At 43.3% G+C, this 10,774-nt stretch overlaps 1 long non-coding RNA gene across 2 annotated transcripts in view; it reads right to left on the reverse strand.

Annotated features, from left to right (window-relative positions):
- LOC130282219 (uncharacterized) overlaps positions 1 to 4,273 on the reverse strand; it is a 48,400-nt gene extending 44,127 nt beyond the window's left edge. Inside the window, exon 1 of one of the 2 annotated variants that reach the window (XR_008846285.1) lies at positions 4,152 to 4,273. This is a non-coding gene — a long non-coding RNA (uncharacterized LOC130282219). Of the gene's footprint in view, positions 1 to 3,925; positions 4,017 to 4,151 lie in introns of those variants that run through there. The other variant, XR_008846286.1, reaches the window with a different exon arrangement.
- Positions 4,274 to 10,774: the final 6,501 nt, after the last annotated feature.

Below are 10,774 nucleotides of genomic sequence, written 5' to 3' on the forward strand. Positions count from 1 at the left end.
CTACAAGTCTGTGTAACAGGTTTAGTGCGGGTGATTCTGATGACAGATTTCCTTTAAAGGACAAGTATCATATAAAAAAGTTTTAGATTGTGGTGGGGTCCGAGTGCTTTGGCCCACTTGCGATCTCCTGTTAAGATCCCCGGCTCTTTTATACAGTGGTGTCCCCTCCATGTAGCTCTATGGGAGAGCCATTTGGCAATCTTCCGCTCTCCCATAGAACTATATAGAGGGGGCGTGGCAGCCCCCACTTCGGACGGGGGTCTTTATGCGCCACTGTATAGGAAAGCCTGGGCTCTCAACAGGAGATCACGGGGGGGCCCCAGCGCTCGGACCCCCCGCAATCTAAAACTTATCCCCTACCCTTCGCATAGGGGATACTTTTTTTTACATGATACTTGTCCTTTAAGTATGTCTGAGCTTCAACACCACAGCCCACCAAAGAAAAGAGTGGCGCTGTTCCTTTAAAAAATCGACCAAGTCTTTCTGATCTCACGCAGCCTAGCTCCTTTATATTCGGCGCAGAACATTTCGGAGAGCCTGGAATAAAATATATCACCATTGAAGTTTGGCCAAAGCTGTGGATAAGAGAAGAACAAATTGTTTAAAATAAGAAACAACTGAATCCAATAAATCAGCGCCGACAATCAATACCAATTATGATATCCACTTCTGTGACTCTCAGGGCCGATACTTGTTACAATGGAGAAAGGTAAAGACGAGAAGACCGAAAAACTGGCAGATCTCTAATACACGCCATGTTTAATCCGCAGGATCAGAAGCAGAAGAATCCCAGAATTACCTGGATAATATTGGTCGGCTTGTTATTCCCCCCAGAATAGGGATATACTGTATTCTATATAAAAGGATATACAACATTTATTACAATGGATGGGAGGATTAGCTAAAGCAGGAAAAATCGGACTGTTCAGTTTTTTTTCTCTTTGGGGAACAATGTATCATATCCATAAATCTAATAAAGTTCCTACTTTTTAAGAAACTCTTCTCCTTGGGTCTTTGTTTCTGGCTTTAACCCTTTCTTACCCGCAATTTCCTGCGTTTTTATCTTAGTATTTTGACCTTTCTATATATTGCGCTTTAACGAAAAGTTGATAAAAAGACAAAACAAAATCCGATACATATGGTCAAATGTATGGGACAATCCTTCCCCTACAGCGACCCCTCACTATGGAGTTTAATGCAAGGCTGCAGTATATGTACACAGGTCATTGCACTCTGAGGCGGCTTCTGTTATTCTTTATAAGCTAAAGGGGTACTCCGGTGGAAAACTTTTTTTTTTTTTCTTTTAAATCAACTGGTGCCAGAAAGTTAAACATAGTTGTAAATTACTTCTATTAAAAAATCTTAATCTTTCCAGTACTTATTAGCTGCTGAATGCTACAGAGGAAATTATTTTCTTTTTGGAACACAGAGCTCTCTGCTGACATCACAAGCACAGTGCTCTCTGCTGACACCTCTGTCCATTTTAAGAATTGTCCAGAGTAGGAGAAAATTCCCCATAGCAAACATATGCTGCTCTGGACAGTTCCTAAAATGGACAGAGATGTCAGCAGAGAGCACTGTGCTCGTGATGTCAGCAGAGAGCACTGTGTTCCAAAAAGAAAATAATTTCCTCTGTAGTATTCAGCAGCTAATTAGTACTGGAAGGATTAAGATTTTTTAATGGAAGTAATTTACAAATCTATTTAACTTTCTGGCCCCAATTGATTTTTTTTTTTAAGTTTTCCTTTAAAGGGGTACCCCTCCCCTAGACATCTTATCCACTATTTAAAGGATAGATGATAAGATGTCTGAACGCAGGGTCCCGCCATTGGGGCCCCCTGCGATCTCCATGCAGTACCCGGCCTTCAAAATGCTGGGTTTCGGTGGCCGTGGTTGTGACACCATGCCCCCTTGTGCTGTCATACCACGCCCCCTCCATTCATGTTTATGGGAGGGGGTGCCACGCCACAGACATGAATGGAGGGGGTGTGGCATGGTGGCACGACCACGGCTGCCCAAACCCAGCATTCTAAAAATAACTTTCAGAATGCCGGGTGCTGCACGGGGGTTGGGTCCTTTGGATAGGGGATAAGATTTCTAGTGGGGAGGGGGGGAGACCCCTTTAAAGTAGAAGTATTGTATTCCTTATAATACATCTCATCTGCTGCAGAGCCTCTTCATAATAAGTCATGGGAAAACCACTGATTGATATGAAACACTTCCATTCTTTCAAAAAGGGAAGTCTACACTAGCTGAGGTTTGCAATTCGATGTTCTGCAGCAGCTGAGGTGTTATTATGGTGATCTGCAATAATGGAGGTTGGTGTTGTGATGTTCTGCAGCAGCTGCGGTGTGTATTGTGATCTACATCAGTTGAGGTGTGTATTATGATGTTCTGCAGCAGATGAGGTGTTTCTTAGAGTGTTCTGCAGGAGCCAATATATGCATTATAATGTTCTGCAGCAGCTGAGGTCTTAATTATAAAGTTCTGGAGCAGATGAAGTGTATTTTATGACGCCCTACTGCACCTGAGGTGAGTGTTATGACGTTCTGTAGCCGCTGGTGTGTTTTGTGATGTTCTGGAGCAGCTGTGGTGTGTTTTATAATGTTCTGCAGTAGCTATGGTGTGTATTACAATGTTCTGAAATAGCTGTGGTGTGTATTATAATGTTCTGCAGCAGCTGTGGTGTGTATTATAATGTTCTGCAGCAGCTGTGGTGTGCATTATAATGTTCTGCAGCAGCTGTGGTGTGTATTATAATGTTCTGCAGCAGCTGTGGTGTGTATTATAATGTTCTGCAGTAGCTATGGTGTGTATTACAATGTTCTGAAATAGCTGTGGTGTGTATTATAATGTTCTGCAGCAGCTGTGGTGTGCATTATAATGTTCTGCAGCAGCTGTGGTGTGCATTATAATGTTCTGCAGCAGCTGTGGTGTGTATTATAATGTTCTGCAGCAGCTGAGGTGTGTATTAGAATGTTCTGCAGCAGCTGCCTCGTGTTTCATAATATTCGGTAGCAGCTGAAATGTGTATTATAATGTTCTGCAACAGCTGAAATGTGTATTATAATGTTATGCAGTAGCTGTGATGTGTATTATGATGTTCTACAGCAACTGCAGTGTGTTTTATAATGTTCTGCAGCAGCTGAGGTGTGTATTAGGATGTTCTGCAGCAGCTGGCTCGTGTTTCGAAATATTCGTCAGCAGCTGAAATGTGTATTGTAATGTTCTGCAGCAGCTGAAATGTGTATTATAATGTTCTGCATCAGCTGTGGAGTGTTTTATAATGTTCTGCAGCAGCTGTGGTGTGTTTTATAATGTTCTGCAGCAGCTATGGTGTGTTTTATAATGTTCTGCAGCAGCTGTGGTGTGTTTTATAATGTTCTGCAGCAGCTGCCTTGTGTTTCATAATGTTCTGCAGCAGCTGAAATTTGTGTTATAATGTTCTGCAGTAGCTGTGATGTGTACCATGATGTTCTGCAGCAGCTGAGATGTATATCATGATGTACTGCAGCGGCTGGGACACAGCACTATTTAATATACTCCTTATTTTAGAGGCAATTGTTGTCATATGAGAAGGGATTTCCTGCAAAAGTGATCTGTAACAGACTGTGTCTGTATGGAGAGATAAGCAGCATTGAAAGTGCATCCTCAATAATGCACATCCCCCCCCCCTACAGTACATCCCCAGTATTGCACACCATTCCTCCCCCCACTCAGACTGGTGCCATATCTCCCCTGGTGCACAAAGCCCACCCCTCATTGTTTGATCCATATACATCTCCATTGCCCACCGGTCTACACCTATACCGGTCTATACCTCCGCCCCATTGCAGGGGATGAATCATATTGGTGCCCAACCCCAATGCTCCGTACTCCAATGTGTGTCCGCTCTTCTGTTTGCCCTTAGGCTTAGCCCCCTTACCTTGCCCAGCATGGTGGCCTTTATAGATAGTACAATGACCCTGCCACACATTGGTTTTTGATTCTTAATCCAACTAGTAGGAACATTGGGGGAGATTTCTCAAAACCTGTGTAGAGGAAGAGTGGTACAGTTGCCCATAGCAGCCAATCAGATCGCTTCTTTCATTTTTCACAGGCCCCTTTAAAAATGAAAGTGTGGTCTCCCGGTACCGTATGGCATACCGTACCTTGTATGGTGGTCCCCAAAGTCAGAGTTACTTCGTTCCAGTAGCATCCTGCTGACGGGTTAACCCCTAGTCACCTCTTCCTTCTTTAATTTTATGATGTTTATATGTATATTTAATTGCATATTTAATTGTATATATAGTGTCGCAGGACCTTAGGTCATGTGACTAGTGTTACTTCTTTATGTTATGCTTAAGGACCTTCCGAGGTCACATGCTATAGTCACATGTCAGACCATAATCCTTTGTAAGGAGAATTGACATATGGTATGGACCAATGAGCTTAAGGCCAGCCCCTGCCCATATAAGGGAGCTGCCAGCCAATCCTCGCTCTCTCTTGCTCCTGAGCTGCAAAGCAAGCAGCATATCTCTTGATTCCGGATTACCAGACTGAGCAGATCTGTTATATCCTTCAAGACAAGCTTAGGCCTGAATCTAACCGTGAGTTTAACCCCTTAAGGACTCAGGGTTTTTCCGTTTTTGCACTTTTGTTTTTCCTCCTTACCTTTTAAAAATCATAACCCTTTCAATTTTCCACCTAAAAATCCATATTATGGCTTATTTTTTGCGCCACTAATTCTAATTTGCAGTGACATTAGTAATTTTACCCAAAAATGCACGGCAAAACGGAAAAAAAAATCATTGTGCTACAAAATCGGAAAAAAAAACGCCATTTTGTAACTTTTGGGGGCTTCCGTTTCTACGCAGTGCAGATTTCAGCAAAAATTACAACTTATCATTATTCTGTAGGTCCATACGGTTAAAATGATACCCTACTTATATAGGTTTGATTTTGTTGCACTTCTGGAAAAAATCATAACTACATGCAGGAAAATTTACACGTTTAAAAATGTCATCTTCTGACCCCTATAACTTTTTTATTTTTGGTATAAAAAGTGACCAAAATACGCTTTTATGGACTTTGGAATTTTTTTGCGCGTACGCCATTGACCGTGCGGTTTAATTAATGATATATTTTTATAGTTCGGACATTTACGCATGCGGCGACACCACATATGTTTATTTATTTATTTTTTTACACTGTTTTATTTTTTTTATGGGAAAAGGGAGGTGATTCAAACTTTTATTAGGGAATGGGTTAAATGACCTTTATTAACACTTTTTTTTAACATTTTTTTTGCAGTGTTATAGGTCCCATAGGGACCTATAACACTGCACACACTGATCTTTTACACAGATCACAGGCGTGTATTAACACGCCTGTGATCAGTGTTATCGGCGCTTGACTGCTCCTGCCTGGATCTCAGGCACGGAGCAGTCATTCGTCGATCGGACACCGAGGAAGCAGGTAAGGGCCCTCCCGGTGTCCGGTCAGCTGTTCGCGGCGGTCCCGAACAGCCCGACTGAGCAGCCGGGTCACTTTCACTTTCACTTTAGAAGCGGCGGTCAGCTTTGACCGCCGCTTCTAAAGGGTTAATACCGCACATCGCCACGATCGGCGATGTGTGGTATTAGCCGCGGGTCCCGGCCGTTGATGAGCACCGGGACCGACGCGATATGATGCGGGATCGCGGCGCGATCCCGCTTCATATCGCGGGAGCTGGCGCAGGACGTAAATATACGTCCTGCGTCGTTAAGGGGTTAATTATCAATCCCCGCTAAAGCTAGCGTGACTACTGGACCTAATATCACTAGTAGAAAGGGTTAAACAAGCACCCTTTAGTTACCGCACAGCTACACCCCATATACCCTACACCCCCAAGCTACCACAAAAGAAGCAATCTGATTGGTTGCTATGGGCAACTGCACCACCTCTCCTTTGCACAATTTTTGATAAATTTCCCCCAATATGTATTCTCCCAAGGGATTTTCTAGAACAGTGGTGTCAAACTGTGGCCCTCCAGATGTTGCAAAACTTCAACTCCCAGCATGCCCGGACAGCCGTTGGCTGCCGGGGGTCCGACAGCTGGGACCCCGCATGATCTCCCGCCCAGCACCCAGGCTCCCCTCCTGAATGGAGACATGTCAACTCCCTGCACAAAGCAGTGGCCGAAATACCCCCTCCATGACGGAGATACACAAGTACTGCATTGCGGCTCTCCCATAGAGATGCATAGAGGGAGTGCATCGGCCAGCACTTTGTGCTGGAGTCGACGCACCTCCATTTATGTTCAGAATGCTGGGTTTGGGGGGCCGTGGTCGAGACGCCCTCCATTTATGTCTATGGAAGGAGGCATGGTGTGACATAACGAGCACGGCTTCTTAAACACAGCATTCTGAACATAATGTTCAGAATGCGGGGTGTCTGCACGGAGATCGAAGGGGGGTCCCAGTGGCCCACCGCGATCAGACATCTTACCCCCTATCCATAGAATAAGATGTCTAGCAACGGAGTACCTCTTTAAAGGGGTACTCCACTGCTCAGCATTTGGAACTCACTGGTCCAAATGCGGGAGCGGAGCCCGTGCCGGGAGCTCGTGATGTCATAGCCCCACCCCTTTGTGATGTCATAGCCCCGCCACCTCAATGCAAGTCTATGGTGGGGGGAAGTGATAGCCCCACGCCCCCTCCCATAGACTTGCATTGAGGGGGTGGGGAGTGACCTCATGAGGGGGCAGGCTATGACGTCACGAGCTGCCTGCTCCAGTGTTCGGAACAGTTTGTTCCAAATGCTGAGCAGCAGAGTACCTCTTTAAGGGAAAGCCATTTGGAAAAAGTGATGATAGAGCTGCTTTGCATATCCTTTCCTCCCAGAATTCCCAGTGGAGCATAAATGACCTATAAGTCTTTACACATCTTTATGAATAAGGAGAAACATTACCCCTTTTGTCCCAAAATGATGGCATGGGAAGTAATTTTCCCAAAAAAATGAAAAAAAAAGTTATTGATAGTAAGATACAGAAGTTTATTATTATTATTATAAATAATAATAATAAATATCTGCCCCTTTAAGGAATCGTAAGCATCAGACAATGATCACTATGTTTTTGACATTGTGTCTGAGGAGGTAATATATCTCCTTGAGGAGACCACCAAGCGGGCATTGGGGACGTCATCTATGGTAGGCTGTGCACTACTCCCTGGGAACAAAGCTCGTCTCCATGAAGAAAAGGGCTGGCTCTCTAGTGCCACCTATTGAATCTAGTTTATCTGTAGGTATTGTCTTGAGAGCTACTTTGTATACAATTCTGCCATTGTGAAGGGGGAGGAACTTGGGCAATGGAGGAGAAATAAATCAATAGAAACAAAGACTATCAGAATAAAGTATCAGAATAAAGAGCCTTCCGAAGGGTCAAGGTCATTTGCTGCTGAGGGTGGTCATGGTTGGGTGGGGTCACAAGTTTGGTTAAAGGACCCTAACACTACTTATTATACCCTTGGACTGATGTGAATGATGAATGTGTCTACAGGAATATGTAACATTCAATCAACTGTTGTCTCCTCCAACGTCTCCAACATCCTTAGGAGATCTCCAGCCTTCCTGTACAGTTCAGCTGACATAAATCTAAACAGTAATACAAAAGCCTAATAATAATGCCGCTCAATACACCTATTCACACTCGAATGCTGTCATTGAAGACCACACGTTGCTTCTCGTTCTCTTATCTTTCACGCGCAGAGAATATTAGTTGGGAAGTGGTGAACATCATTAGCGGAAGTTGCGAAAGGTCCCACGGAGATGTAAAAAATTGAATAGACATATTCCTTTGTGCAGGGAAATAGCTTCCCGCTGTGCCCTAAACAGAATCATCTTCTGTAGACTGATACGGGCATGTATCATCACCGTCTACAAGTTATTTAAGGCTTCTCGTGGCTTGATGGACAGCTGTCGTTCAGCGCGTTTGACCATCAGGTCAAGAGGTCCAAGGGTGTTAAAATTCAGGGCATGTTGAACACTGCATTGTACCTGCTGAATGGCCCCCGCAACCCTAGGAAAACAAAGACACAGCATTAGCTGTAAAGAGCCTCCTTTATCTGTTTGTCTTTGTGCTGCCTTTCATGCTGTCAATCTCTATTACGTCTCTGTTATATGGTAAAAGTGATGGTTCCGGACAATTGAGTATGTGGTATACACTGAGAGTGAATTTCATGTTACTATCATACCGAAACCCCATATCTTAAATAAAAATAAATATGATAAATAACAACGATAAGGTCGATGGAAGAATCCCACATACATCATTTTGTTACTAAAACCCTTATCCGGTTCACAAAAACTGAGTTTAATTTTTAACCCGAGGCTTTGTCGGGTGAACTCGGCTTTAAGGTTATTTGGTTATTTAGCTGATAATTTATTTCCTGCCTCAATAGGACATTCCAATCTTCAGTACAATATGGTGTTATCAGGATAGGTTGAACAAGCAATTGGAAATCAACTGATTACATTGTCCACCTCTGATTGTTTATAATCCAAAGTGTCTGCTCCGGTTTGTTCTAATGAGTAAACGTCCTTTAAGGACACCGCAAGTATTGTCTGAACGTAGTGAAAAACAGCGAAACAGAGAGGGGAAAACAACAAGGTGCTGGGTCTTCAGTAGTCAATTGTGAGGAGCAAATAGAAAGGGGTGTTCAGGCTTCTGCGAGCTGTGGTTTTAGATGGAACAAGTCTAAAAATATCAAGGATCATACTACTCAACTACTGTAAGTAAAGGTCTGCCTACCCGGGTCAGGTGAAGGTCTAAGCTGAACACGAACAGTAAAAGTATCAGCTTTTTTAAAAGTTTTCCAAACGTTGAAGAACTAACTGTATACATCAAGACGATATTTTAAGATGAAAAGCCAGACCAGGATACTAGGATAAGACCCGACACCATTAAATTCCTTCAGACTCCAGATCAGACACCTAAACTCTGTACAATTCCAAATCAGACAACTAAATTTAATTCAGATGTAAAACTAGACCTCTAAAATATATCCTAGACCCTAGACCAGACCAGTATTTAGGGGCAAGACCAGACTCTTAAATGAATAAAAGCCCTTAACAGCTCATAAAATTGATTCAGACCCAAGACCAGACCATTAAAATTGATTCAGACACAAGAAAAGACCCTTAAAATTAATTCAGACCCAAGACCAGAACCGTTAAAGAGTACCTGTCACCAAATAAAACTTTTAATATAGTGTTCCTTGTGTAATTAGCAGACACATTCCCATTCACTTGCTTTTAAAATTATCAACATAACTATGTTTAAAATGTATTAGAAAAAATGGCCACTAGGTGGCTCTGTTCTGTTCCCCGCTACAATTAATACAGTGAGTTTGGTCTCCCCCCTGCCTGGCAGGAGACCAAACTCAGGAAGTGCTACTCTGCACGGAGCTTGATTGATAGCTGCACAGAAAGTGAAAGCTCCCCAGATTCTCACAGAAAACCACACAGACTGAAACCTGCAGGAGAGCCTCACTGAAATCTGCACAGACTGAAATGTGAAACGAGCTTGAGGTCTTCTATTCATCACAGCACTGCAACCATGTGAGGGCAGAAGTGGTCCCCCAGCAGGCTTCAGTGATGTCATGCCTGCTGGGAAACACCCACTTTCTCCTGCTGGGAAATTACACTATGTGAGCAAGAATAAAGGTATGATGCACAGCTTATTAAAGCTCTGAAATAGTTTTTTAATTGCAGGAGGGGTGTTTGGAGTAGTTAGGGAACATAGCCTGAGGTAATTGAGAACAGTTTATTTGGTGACAGGAACTTTTTAAATGTATTCAGATCCAACTATAGACCAGTCTCTAAAATTAATCAGACTCCAGACTAGAACCCTAAACTTAAATGAGATATGTGGCAGAAAAAACATATCCCCCTATGTTCAGGATACGGGATAAGTGTCTGATCGCCGGGAGTCTGATTGCTGGGACCTCACGCGATCTCCCATATGAGGCCCTGGCTCTTCTCCTGTAATGACATGTTGTACCCAGCACAGAAGCTGGTCAAAACATGCCCTTCCATTTATCTCTATACAAGAGGCGTAGACACAAACGCTGTGTCTCTGCCTTTCCCAGAGATATAAATGGAGGGGTTGTTTCTGCCTCAGCTTTCATGCTGGGTACGACAGGCGCATTAGAGGAGCAGGGCCGGGGCCGAGCTAGGGCCCCATATGGGAGATCGTGGGGGGTCCCAGCAGTCAGACTCCCTGAGATCAGACATGTAACCTCTATCCTGCGGTAGAGAATATGTTTTTTCTGCCACATATCTCCTTTAATCCGAGTTCAGACTAGACCCTAAGATTAATCAAACCCCAGACCAGACTCCTAAAATTAATAAGAACCCAGAGCAGACCCTAAAATTATTCAGACCCCAGATCAGACACCTAAAATTAATTAGAACTCAGACCAGACCCTAAAATTAACTAGATCCCAGGGTAGCAGAAGAGCCTTTAGGCAACTGCTACCACAGCACCTTCTACTTAATATATTTTTTCTATTAACTAGAGAAGGGTAATGCTGCAAAGCACAAATGTTCTACTCATGGACCCATCCTGATTTCAATGCGTGCCACATAATGCTTTATTTTACCTACCCGTCTTTGTAATAAGTTATAATAACATATGATCGCGGTAGTCCGCCACTGGGAACCTTTACAAGCTAAAATTCATCACTGGGGACCTGTTATGTGTTCATAGTTATCAAAAGTGAATAAGAAATTTCTGAAATGTTTTTTTTTTTTT

Source organism: Hyla sarda, chromosome 7 (genome assembly GCF_029499605.1).
Source record: "Hyla sarda isolate aHylSar1 chromosome 7, aHylSar1.hap1, whole genome shotgun sequence".
In the NCBI taxonomy this organism is placed as follows: Eukaryota; Metazoa; Chordata; class Amphibia; order Anura; family Hylidae; genus Hyla; species Hyla sarda.